Source organism: Rhopalosiphum maidis, chromosome 4 (genome assembly GCF_003676215.2).
Source record: "Rhopalosiphum maidis isolate BTI-1 chromosome 4, ASM367621v3, whole genome shotgun sequence".
Classification (NCBI taxonomy): Eukaryota; Metazoa; Arthropoda; class Insecta; order Hemiptera; family Aphididae; genus Rhopalosiphum; species Rhopalosiphum maidis.
Window position 1 is genome coordinate 46499727 of NC_040880.1, and position 13482 is coordinate 46513208.

A 13482-nucleotide genomic window follows, 5' to 3' on the forward strand; every position below is an offset into this window, starting at 1 on the left:
GGTGACGCGCACGGAAATGCCGTGGTCTAGTCGATCCCTTTTCAGCCCGAAACATCATAACCTCCAACACGGAACGCGTGGCGATGGGCGCTCCTCGCGGTCGCCGACGACACGGTGGCGCAACGGTATTGTGTATGGTAAAAAAAAAAACAAAAAAACTCCTTACATATACATATCGGAACGCAATAGGGATGAGAGACTCTCACTGAGTTATTACCATGGCCTAATCCATTAATTAATAGCTGCCATAAGAGGGAAAATTGGGTTATTTATCAAAACGCACTCGGTCCCTGTGGTGTTGATACTACTAGTGTTCGGGACCCGGGAGACATAAGGTATATTTTTCCCCTTATTTTTCACAAACTATGACCGCTTAAAATCCGATCAATCCCCTGGTTGACAGCGCAAAAATTTGGCGCACGATTTAACTAGACATTTTTGAGCTACGACTACAACATTATTATTATTATTATACCCATCCCGTAATATTGACAAACCGTGTATATATATAGCTACACGGCTCCTTTAATTTTAACGTTAAATACGATTTAATTTAATTGTCATTGATACAATACCAAACTATAATGTATTTGGTTCTGTTGGGCAATTAGTGATCTTCTATGACATTTCGATAATACCGAAATAATCATACATAATACAATATATGGCATTATTAGACGTATTATATATACGCGCAGTTATTATAAACTAACGAAAATCCATAATCATAGTATAATATTATATATTTCAGAAGAGCAACGGACTTTTCAATATTATTTATACTTTTCGTAGTAGTTTATAATTTTATTCTGTTTCATCAAATTCGTCTCTAACATTTGAATTAATCCTTCAAACAGAACAAAATATAAATATACAGACTATCTTGTGTAATACGAGCTCACAGATATACTCATTTTGATGATATTCTGTTCAAAAAGATTAAGTATATTTACTAAGTTTTTAAAAACACTTGTTTTGATACTATTATTTTCAAGTTTAAAAATATTAAGGTAAAAAGAGAAATTTGAACTCGGGAATAATTTACATTTTACTTAGTATCTACTTCTTATACACAGGTATCCTATAGTATTATCAATTGTTTATATGCAACAACAATTTAATCACATATATTATAATAAATTAGTTTACAATTATGACGCATTTTTGTAAATGATATAATATTGTTATTTAAAACATACAATTTTAAATTGACTAACAACGATATTTTGAATTAATTTAGTTAAATATTAGTTAATTCATTGTTCGCATTATTTTATAAAAATTATAATGAAAATAGAAAATAGAAAATGTGTATTATAATTTATAATAAATGAGAATTGTAGCTAATAACCACTGCAGTTATTGATTTAAAAAAAGATAGATGAAAAAAATGTGATTGTCGTTTAATTATATAAAAACAATTTCACATATTACAAAATTCACTTAGAAGTAATAAACATCAAAATAAGCTACATCGAAAATATGCTATTATTCTCGACCATTTACAGCGTAAGATTATTATTGTATATAAGTTTATAAGATTCAAAAACTGAATTATTTTATTTAAAATTTGATGGTGAAATTTAAAACTTACACAACTTTAGTTACAACACTGTATAAATAAAGTATAATGTGTATAGTTTGAAAATAAGTTTAGACTTATCAACTTTTTTATCAGTACGAAATATATCAATCAGCAACTATGTATCTTGATTAATTAACTACATACATAAAATTAAGGCCGTAATTGTGGGAGGGTCCAGGGATCCTCCTCCGAAATTTTTAAAAATAGAAACATTTTAGTGGTGAATATAATTTTATTAGAAAAAATGTTGGACCCCCGCCCAACACCGAATTTTTTTTTCAGATACGGTTTTCCATAAATACATTAAAGATTAAACTAAGACTTATTCTATCTAGAAAAAAATGAAAATTAATTGTATACGATTTATAAATTTTATTATTCTGTATTATTCGTGCAGAATTCCTATAAAAATATTCTTTTTCTTATTATTTTATCATGTTATGTTTATACTTTAATGGATGTTGAATACGTGAGGAAGTCGTATTTTGCTTATTAAAAGTAATAAAAATTAATTTTACACCAAAGATTCAATCCAACATAATTATTAGAAACGTTCTTAAAATGTAATGTGACTTTATAGATATGTACCATTTTAATCAGATAGCCTTATGTAGGTACGCCTGTATCGTAATTATAGATTAGTAAACATCATAATATACTTACTATTACTACTTTTTATATTAATTATAGTAAGTATAATACATATTGGATTATAAATTATCACAACATTGAAAATACGAGTATATACTTAAAATTATTACATATTATCCTCATCTCCGTATATATTATCTATAATGTGAATAATATGTGTAATTTATGAATAATAATATATGTAAAATAATTTTTTCAATCAAAGTGAAAATATCAGTTTAAAATCTAGTTGATTTGTGATATCCAAATACAATTAATAATTAACCGTTTTTAAAAACCTATTCACTTCATTATTTTATGTTTAAGATAATTTAATTATTGATATTTTATTTTTAAATTCAATAAATATTGTAATTTATATGTGCCCAATTAATATGCTATTCATGAATAAATAATATATGAATTAATATTATATAGTACCGAACATTAAAGATTCAAACAACGTATATCCATAACAATTATAGATATTAATATATTATATTATAATGTTAATAATATTTCAAAAACTAAACCTACGTATTAAATTGGAAACCCAACATAATATAATATTTTATTTGTCAAGTTAATGTAAATAACCCGCTAACAACCATATTTTTAATAATAAATAAATTGTTCATTAATATGAATAATATATAAATAAATGACTATTAATACAATTAAGTTATTCATATACCATTACCAAGACGCAAGCACTTATAAATATATATATATATATAAAACTAAATAGGTATATACTATATAGTAATTTTAAGTACCTATTTCTTTAACATACGATTTCAAATTTTACTATGCATACATTTAATTAGTAAAATGAATAATAATTAACAACATACTACTCTATAAACGTTTGCCATAAAATGTTAACTGTGCAAAAAAAATTGTACATCCGTTATCTTGTATTATTTTCAGAAATATATGATTGCCAGACGTCTTGCTCTAGAATTGTGATTTATGATATTTCTTATACACTTTAGACTTGCCCATATCCTGTATGAAACATATAAATTAGTTTCCCGAGGTTGGTAGGCGGCAACTACGGCCATCATTTGAAGCGTTAATGTACCATGATGAACTGTGAGAGTTATGACGAAGATACACAGAACAAAAAAATAATACTTGTATACAGAGGTTGACGAGTTCTAATTAAATAATATACATTATACTAAATATATTATGTTTTGTGCGTGCAAAAATCAATTGTGCGATACATTTCATTGTTTAATAATATTCTATAGTAAACTTCATTTATTTCAATTTATTATCATTACGAAACTTAAAAAAATTCAAACGACACATAATGTATTCATAGACAGTATAATATATCTATATACTATATATTTATAATTTTTTTATTAGTCTTACAATTTTAATATTTAAGTTATTTAATAACCTATTTAATTCATTTTTTAAATATTCATTAATATAACACTTGAATATAAAGTTATAGTATTTTAAAAACGTAAGTTTAGTATATTTGTGATTCATTAATATTGATTTGTATTAGATATTGTCATTGTTTAGAAATATTTGGATTGAAAATTTAAAATTTGGATACTATAATATGAAATTTTGTTTAAAACACAATTTTATTTTTCTATATAGGTAAGGTACTCCATTTTTAAGAATAAAAATTGAAGTACGATAAATATATAATATTATAATACGGTTATTATCTTTTTAGGTTCCTATTAAATTAGTCATGAATAACTACGATCAATCAATAAACAAAGTTGTTAAATAATTTAAAATCATAAATATACAAATTAAACATTGTACTAATACCCCATGGCTTCACAATTTACAATAGAAATTAATTTAATACATCTTGAAAGTTTTCATATTGTTATTATAATTTTATTCAATCATTTTAAATAAAAAAAAAGGTTGTTTGAACTAATTAGTCTGCCTTAATTATTAATCTATTTTTAATGATATAATTCTTTATGCTTATTAATAAAAATAAAATATTTTAAATTATAATACTTACAACAACAAATGTTGTTTGCTAACTCTTAATTTATTTTACATAATAAATATTATGTGCCTATATCTACTTAATTTGAATTAATGTCCTCGCCAATATTTTTACTATAAAATAATTGTATTTGTTATTAATGTGCTTAAACTAATACTTGTTTAGATGTTTGTGTGTAACATCATGGCATTATAATTTTAATCAAATAACCTCATTTCAGAGTTCGTAAATTATTCTAGTATAAGTTAATCATAACATGTTCATAAAATTAAAAGACCAAAGAGTAAGAAAGAGAATGCGTTCTCTAAGCAAAACTTACGAAAGACAAGTGCGGCATTTTCCAACGGGTGTATTCCGTAAAGCACGCCTATTAATGACTATCCTAAGGATCATAATTCATCGGATATTCTACCGCCTACCGTCATTCCTTTGCGTTCCGTTTCATAATTAAAGGCTGACAACGACCTTTGATTATCATTCACCCTTTAGCCAACGGCAGTATTATGCAAATCTTAAGAATAAAATGATCAGGGGAAAGTTTCTTCTTCGTTAAGCAATCAAAATGAGAATCGTTTACGCCATCTTATAAGTCTTTGTCCACCGATGCACTCTGAAGTAAAAACGCTTATGCACGTCCGTTGCTTAGTGCGTATATATGAACGTAAAGAATGCCTATAGGGAAAACTAAAAAAAAAACAAAATGTTGCTTAAACATCGCGAGGCATGTTTGGCTGTCGTCTGTCATCCAAAACCCACAACAAAAGAACCCTACGATTAGTTCTTGTTCGACCACAGTCTACAGGGACCCTCTCGTGATAGATATTACAGTAAAATCGTGTCATCTTGACATGCTTTCTCCTCAGGATAACTTTCACGTGTCCGTCAAAATTTAAATTAAAATCGAATTTTCCACCCCATGTCAAAATGTGACTGTGCATGCATTTTCAATCTCACTCTTACTCTCACTCTCTCTCTCTCTCTTATTTCAAGTCTCTCCATCCGGTTATCTCTCCCACAATCGTAAACAAAAGAGGGTTGGATACAACCTCTTTGGCGCCCCTCTGGTTCTCGATTTATTGCTTACTGGTTATAAGCAGGGAAAAACCATATTTAATAAAATAAAAAAAGTAGATACAATATAAGTTTTTGCGAATATTATTGAAAATATATCGTTCACAAATGCATTATACATATTTATATTATGTATTATATTTATTATGTGGTATATCATTTATGGAATCTGAAAATTGTACGAAGATAAATAGGTATATTATCAACTTAATTCCATATTATATAGTACATCAACAATATACTACTTAAGTTAGTTCAACTTCTATAATTGTATAGCTTATAGTGAATAAAAGACACTTTATTTGATATTTATTATTTTACTATGATAAGATTTTAAACCTTGAACTAATACTTACAAATAAACTAAAAATATTATTCTATTTTTAAAATTTATAAAATTTAATGTATCTTAAAACATAAATTTTATATCCATAATTCTATGTAGCTTTATGCATATTGCAATTTAGTGTTTACAGTATTACACTATACATAAAATATATAGTTGTATATTTTTATTTCTATTGTAATAATAGTTAAATTGTTAACAAATTTAATTATTTTGTGTATATAATTAAATTAGATATTTAAATTAGACAAATCATTACGATTACTAATTTACAACTAAATCAAACGAGAACTTTTTATTTGTATTGAGTTTATTTACTTATAAGATTAATGTTAATTGTTTCATTTAAATATTTAATACAATCTATTACATTACAAACGACTTTATGATAATTGTACAACAAAGTTTAATTTAATTTAACATTCTTTTGACAAATTTAACAAGCATAGATTTCAAATCTCCTATTGGATAATAAAATGATTATTCAAAGGAAAGTTCAATAAATAAAACAATAGAAATCAAATTAAAACTGTTATGATTAAAGACCAAAGGGCTATTTATTTTATGTTGATAATCGATCTAATTAAAATAATAATAAAGCATTATCTAACCGTAATATATACGTTGTTTGTTTTTAGGTGGATGGACTGTTTCAACGTATAAGTCACATTTTCATTTCCTCGCTTAATATATAACTATGTTACCTCAATTATGTTTAATCTACTTAATAAAACATAAAATTTCGAATACTTTTGACATAATGAAGATTTTTTTTAAATATTTGGTACAGAAATAAACCATATTTAAGCTACGGAAATAGTACTATATTATAAATGTTCACGTCTCACTAAATACCCCAAAATAAAATAGAAATTATAAATATCCCAAAAAGATGCTTAATTATATACACTACTTGAATACTTTAAAGTTGTATAACACTTCATTAATAAAAATATTATCACAGTTATAAATGGAAATGATGAATGCTATATACATTTATTTTCGTTAAAATAAAAAATAATTTCGGTAGTTAATAGTTTTTAATAAAAAATAATTACAATGCAATATTTCGGGTATAATAATATAATATTAAATATAGATTTAAATATTGAAGAACCTTAAAATTTTAGTCTTTAGTTATTATTACTTTTATAAAAATATAATGTAATGAATAAAATATTGTAACTAGGTATACAAAAATTATTAATTTTTTTTTTTAACTATTATTATATCAACATACTGTTTAATGATTTCGTATGGAAGACAGTGTTCGTCGATGAACGATTATATTTTTACCACGCCAGACAAAAATATATATTTTGTGAATGATTAATGATGAAAATAAACATAAATATCGCTTTTCTTAACGACCTTTCAATTGTAATGAATATAAAATGCAACCAAACCTCACACCCTAAGCAATCAACTATAATAAACCATACTACCCCCACATTTTTTTTCACTTGGCATTACTATGATGACAAACACTCTGTCACCACATCATCTTATTGATCTTAAAATACATGTGTATTTATGTGTGCATGTATGTGTGTAGTGTATGTATATTATATGATTGTGTATAGATATATAACACACCAAAAAGGGTAACATTTTAGCTGTATCCCGCTGTGTGATCAATGTGTGGGAAATAAAAATAAACGAATCTCCGTGATATATTTATCCAATATTGCTATGATTACATTTTATAGTATTTGTTATTCATAGATTATTTACATATTTTTAATATTTCGTGCACATATTCAAACATCGATATATTACTATAGATTTTTATTCCCAACTATAACCGTTAAATATAAAATATAATAATTCGCTGTTAGTATAATTAATATACCTTCAATTTTCAGTGACACAGCGCACACGGGTGAACATATATTTTATTAGCAGACTTTTTTCTTTCTTCTTTAAGACTACCAACTATCAAGACAACGTTACATATGAAAAAGGTACCTTCAGAAGTGCATCAAGTAAAACACTGTCTTTCGTAAAATGGTATAAACATTTTTTGTGTTTATTTTTATTTAGTGAAAAAGTTATGACTGACCACATTTCAAGTATAATAATATATCGGTTGTGAGGAGTACGAACAAGATGGTTATATATGCTATACTTAAACCGAAAAAAAGGTTTTTTCACACCTAGCTATTTTCATTGTTTTTTTTTTTTTAATTTATTGGTAATATTTTGAGTACGAATTATTTAAATTTTTTGATAAATAATTAAGCATTTTTAATTTAATGACAATGTAGATCAATTCTATAAAAAAAAATTGGAAAATCATTAAATTTCAAATAATTTATGGCGGGAAAGAATTTTTAGGCCTAACACTTCGGTAATCTGATGTACTTTCAATGAAAATGAGCGCTAGGGGCATAATTTTCCTTTAATTTTGTGTTGACTGTATTTTATTAACAATTCTATTTAGTTATTTTATCCAATTTCCTTTCAATCGTTTCCAATTTAATGTAAACTAAATTATGTAACATTTTTGGGTGTAACTTTACTATTAAATAATAAAATATTTAATGTGCTATCCTAAAAATACGAATAATGTTAAATTTAAAAAAAAAATAATTTCCTGTTTACATTCAGAATTAAAAACGCGATTTGAACAACTTTGAAATTTAAATTTAATCCAATATAAGATTCAAGTATATCTACTTACACTTTTTACTAAAACAACAAATACTAAGACTGACGGATATATTTTTGTTTAATATTGCGGCTTTAAATTCAATATGAAGGTGATAATCAATTCGTCCCAACTAAAGATTAATTATTTAAATTCTCGTAGTAAATATATTAAAACGTTTTTCAATTTAAATAATATAATAATAGTAGGTAATTAAACATAATTAAATATTAATTAAGTTAAATTATTCAAAAATACACACCTATACACAACTAATTTAGCTTAAGTTTAGTATATATTAAATTTTCTATAATGTTAATAATACTTCATAATAAAAAATACTAAAACCATTAGTGATAACACAAGGATTGTATGACAATCAAGATAAGTTAATACTTAAAAATGCAGTTAGTGCACTAAAGTACACTAAAGATTGTTGAAAAATGTGACTTATTGAATGACGCTGATTATCGTAAATTTTTGATTATGTGAAAGTGTCTGAATTTAAATCCAACGATAAATAATAACTATTACCTAAAAAAATGATTCTGGACAAAAAATTCTTTATTTATACAAAGATAGTTAATATTATAATATTAACTATATGATTAGGTATTTAAATATTAACGATTTCAACTAAAATAATTTTCCTATTTTTTATAATATATTATAATCAATAATCATTTGATCACTTGCTAAATAATTGTATCACGTTCATAACATTTCAATTCTTTAGTCGGTAAATACAACATGATAATATATTAAAAATTTACTATTTAAAACTATAAATAAATTATTAGATAGGTATAAAAAATCTATACTGCGCAAAGAAATGCCATATGTGGTGGTATATAAAATACGATATTTTTATTTTTATTTTCGTATAAATGTAGTTGGTAAATGTATATTTTATATATTAACGGTAATATTTTTGTCATTCCTCCCCTACAGACTATCTTACTATCTAAAAAGCGAATCCAAGAAAAAAAGAATAAAGGGATTTTTTAAAGACAGTTCAATAACTTGGGAAAATAGAAATACGAACAAAAGCATTTTTCGAAGGTAACTTTTAAACTTTTTTCAAAAAAATGGTTGTCTTGATACAACTAATTTAATGTTATTTTAAACATAGACTCAATTTTTATTAGAAGTAATGAAGGAGTGTAATAATTTCATTAAGCAGATAAATATCAAGTATACGAATGGAAAGAGTACAACGAAAAACATTATTTACGTAATAAAATGAAACAAAAATAAATATTATATCCCATTAAATCAAATTTGTAAAACTCCAACTCACTAATAAAACTAAGACAATATACAAAAATAGATTTAAAATAATAAATTTTTCTTATTTGAGGTACTTATATAATACTTTAATTACATATAATTATCTAAATGTGTTGGTATATTTAGTAAAAAAAATATTAGCTCTTATTTAAACTAACGCTTTGCTATACATTTTTTAAATATTTATACATTTTAATATTTTATAAAGCAAAAGAAGAAGTCCCTCTACGTAGTTTATTTATACATTCTATATCATTTTCATGGTTGGTTTATTTAAGCAAACAGCATGAGACCATTAGGGAAAAAAGCTTTTTTTTTGTGAAAGTTAAGCGTTAATGTGAGGGCCCGGAGGCTATTCTGAGGCGCAGAATTTAATATTCATGAACTCAATAAAAATATATATAGGTATATAGGTATAAATGTATGTATAAATGGTGATTTAAAAAAAATTAATACCTATTCAATGGCAAATGAAGCACAATTTATATCATCGAAATATAATTAAAGAGTTTTAAAAAAGGTTTTATGTTAATGAGGTAATAGAATTAAAAAATTAAAAACCCTCGTCATTGTTCACATTTTATTGCATTCAAAAACCCAATACGATAGTCTAAGACCTTAGCTCCTAACATTCATATATTACAATGTTGTTGGCGACAACACTGTAAACATTCAGTGGGGGAGGATTGTACTCCGTTTTATTGCTTCCTCTAAGATTTATGATGCTTTAGATCCGATTTCGGAAACCGCTAACGCGGTGGTTCACATCCACTGTAGACTATAGAAAATTAGAAAAAAAGCAATGACCGGAAGAATACCTATCTTGTATGTAATAAAACGAGATTCAAATAAGACATTTTTATTTATTTTATATGCAAATTATTGTCCAAAAGAAAAGCATAATAATATTTAATTATTCCATCAATGATTTTTATATTTATATTATATTTTTACATTTATTTATTTTTATTTAAATACCAATATATTTTGCTTTATTTACAAAGTGCTAATTATTATATTAATAAATAACCTATTAAAAATGTATTAATATAAATTGTTTAAGATGCGTAGGTATCACACGTAAGTACGCATTGTTAAAACACCCAATATTGGTTTATTTTTAGAAAACATTAAATCATCGTATTCTAAATTTAAAAAAAAAAGGTGGGCAAGTGGGTATTGCTCTGCTGTATAGTGTAAAGTAGAGATGAAGAGTAGGTTACTATAATGGATGTGATAAATTTAAATACGATGACAGGTATCATTGTATGCGAAAAACAATTCTGAACGGAGTTGATTTGGCAGTCTAGGATAATTAGTAGGATACATTATATTATTATTACCTATATTTAAATTGTAATACATCGTTATTTTACGCAATTTCGTAAAAAATTAAATTTCATACATTCATAAAATATTTTCTATATTGATTATTGATGCTAGAAATTTTTTTTACAGTTACTTGAAAGAAAACTTGTGGATAATCTTGTATTGGACTTTTTAACCTTAAGTATAAATCACAAACATTTTACGAATTTTCAACTTCAAAATTCCTTGCAAATTTTCGCGATTTTAATATATATTTTGTAAACATTTGAACATTAAATGCTTAAAAACAAAAATTGTGACTAACGATTTTTGATTTTTTTTCACTACGATAAGTACAACTTATAATAAACCTTGCATTCAATTTTAAAGATTTTTTGAAAATGCCTATAAAATCCCTTATAAAAAAAATTTAGAAAAATCAAAAATTTTCATTGTCTTTAACTAGCTTAAAAAAAGTCAAAATATTTTGAAAATTTAATCGTAAATAGATAATACTAATATAAACATTCAGTAAGAATTTCAAGTATCTACAATGATTCGTTTTTGAGTTACAGTAAAATAATAAGTCGATTTTGTTAAAAACTGATTATGCGTAAAAATTTCCGTTTTTCTGTTACTTTTTTTTAAGGGTTTTTCGTATCGCTTTTGAAAACTACTGGAAATTTTTACTATTTTGTACTTTTGACCCCCCAAAGTACCAACTAGATGAATTTTCCTTTTCAAAGAGGGCTGAAATCAAAAATCAAAGCATTATTTCTACTCCAAGTACAATATAGTAATATTAATTAGCTTCACTAGCTTCAGGCTTAACCGAATATAATATGCAAAAATCATATATTTAATAATATAAAAAATTAATGTCAGGGACTAATATAGTAGGACATTGTTTTACAAGCTGTATAGTACCCACAACGGCTACAACCCACATATTATATCTGTCACAGTACGTCTGTACCCCTCTAAACGAATAACTAATAAAAAAGGCCTGTTAAACTCGCCCCTTTATTCATTAGTTATTATAATTATATTATTTCAATGTTGTAAATTGTAAATGTTATATACTTATATAACATTAATTTCCATTTAAAATTTAAATATATATTTTCTAAAATAATCTATATTGTAAAATAGAATTGAACAAAATACAAATAATAGGTAATTAATAAACATTATATAAGCAGCAATGGAATGAAAGGGTTATTGTGCAAAAGTTATCTCAAACTTAAAGTGTTGTGGGTAAGTTCTTAATAAACTGAATAAGTATTGAATACCTATTATTATACCCTTATTTTAAAAAAACAATTATTTTTAATACAAAAATGTGTTTTTATTAATTTTTATTTTATAAATAGGATGAAATAAATAAATTATAACCATTATACTTTTTTTTTTGAAAATGTTTTTCTGAATGTGGTAATACTTCAGCAGTAGAAGTATGTATAGTGCCAATACCGTAACGTCTGGGCTACCGCTTCCGCCCCCCCCCCCTGAAAAGTTAGACGACAATGATTTTATTTATTTAATTACAGTTTGTGGTGGTAAAGCAATGTCGTTTTTATCACATTTACTTGATCTTGATTTGATAATATGTATAATTATAAGAATTATATTGTCAGAAATACAGTGCAAACTTTATTATTAAGCGATATAATAGATAATATGTAATATAAACATAGTGAAATTTTAATATAGTGAAATATTTTGCATGGTCGATATTTAGATATATTATCTAAACTTAATTTTTTGTCATAATTGGCCATCAAAAATTAAATCCTTCCAAAAAAAATCCTGGCTACGGCGATGTAGTATAGCTCTTATATTCAGTACGATTATTTGAGTTACGTATTCAACTCTCACCACCAAAAAATAAACTATAAAGACAGAATCACAGAGATTATATACTGCATGAGTGCAAGAAAATAAACATATAGGACTAGATAGGTATTGATAAATATACCTTATGTTACCTTTTTAGTCATATATATTTTTGATTTCAATCATAGTTGTTTGACTATTGTGAGTCTATGGCTATATGCATTATAATATTATAAGGCCTAAAATAAATGAATCTTTTTATTATTACATTATTTTATAATTTCATATTGATACTCCCTTCCTAAAAATAAAATATTGTTTCATTATACACTAACAGTGTCCTATACACATCACATTATTTTAGAACATGCTATACGTGTATATACGATTTGTATTAAACAATATTCAAATGGTTATTTAGTGGGTATTTTACAGTGAGTAAAACGGTACCTCTAAGCGTATTGGTATCTAATATTCTAGTGTACACTTTGAACGTCATCTGAAACTTATAAAATGACTTATTAAACTTTAAAAACTAATATATATTACATAATTTTGCTCGCGTGGTTACGTTTGACTACTAGATATACGTACTTATAGCAGTTATAGCTAATTTAGAAGTAGTTATTCAGATAGAGAATAATTATATTTAGTCTGTTAAACACGAGCAAATGTTTATATAATTGATTAATTTGCTTCTTTGTTTTAATTAGGTATTTAAACATAAAGTGTTACAGTAACAATACGTTTTGTTTTCATAAAGGTACGAG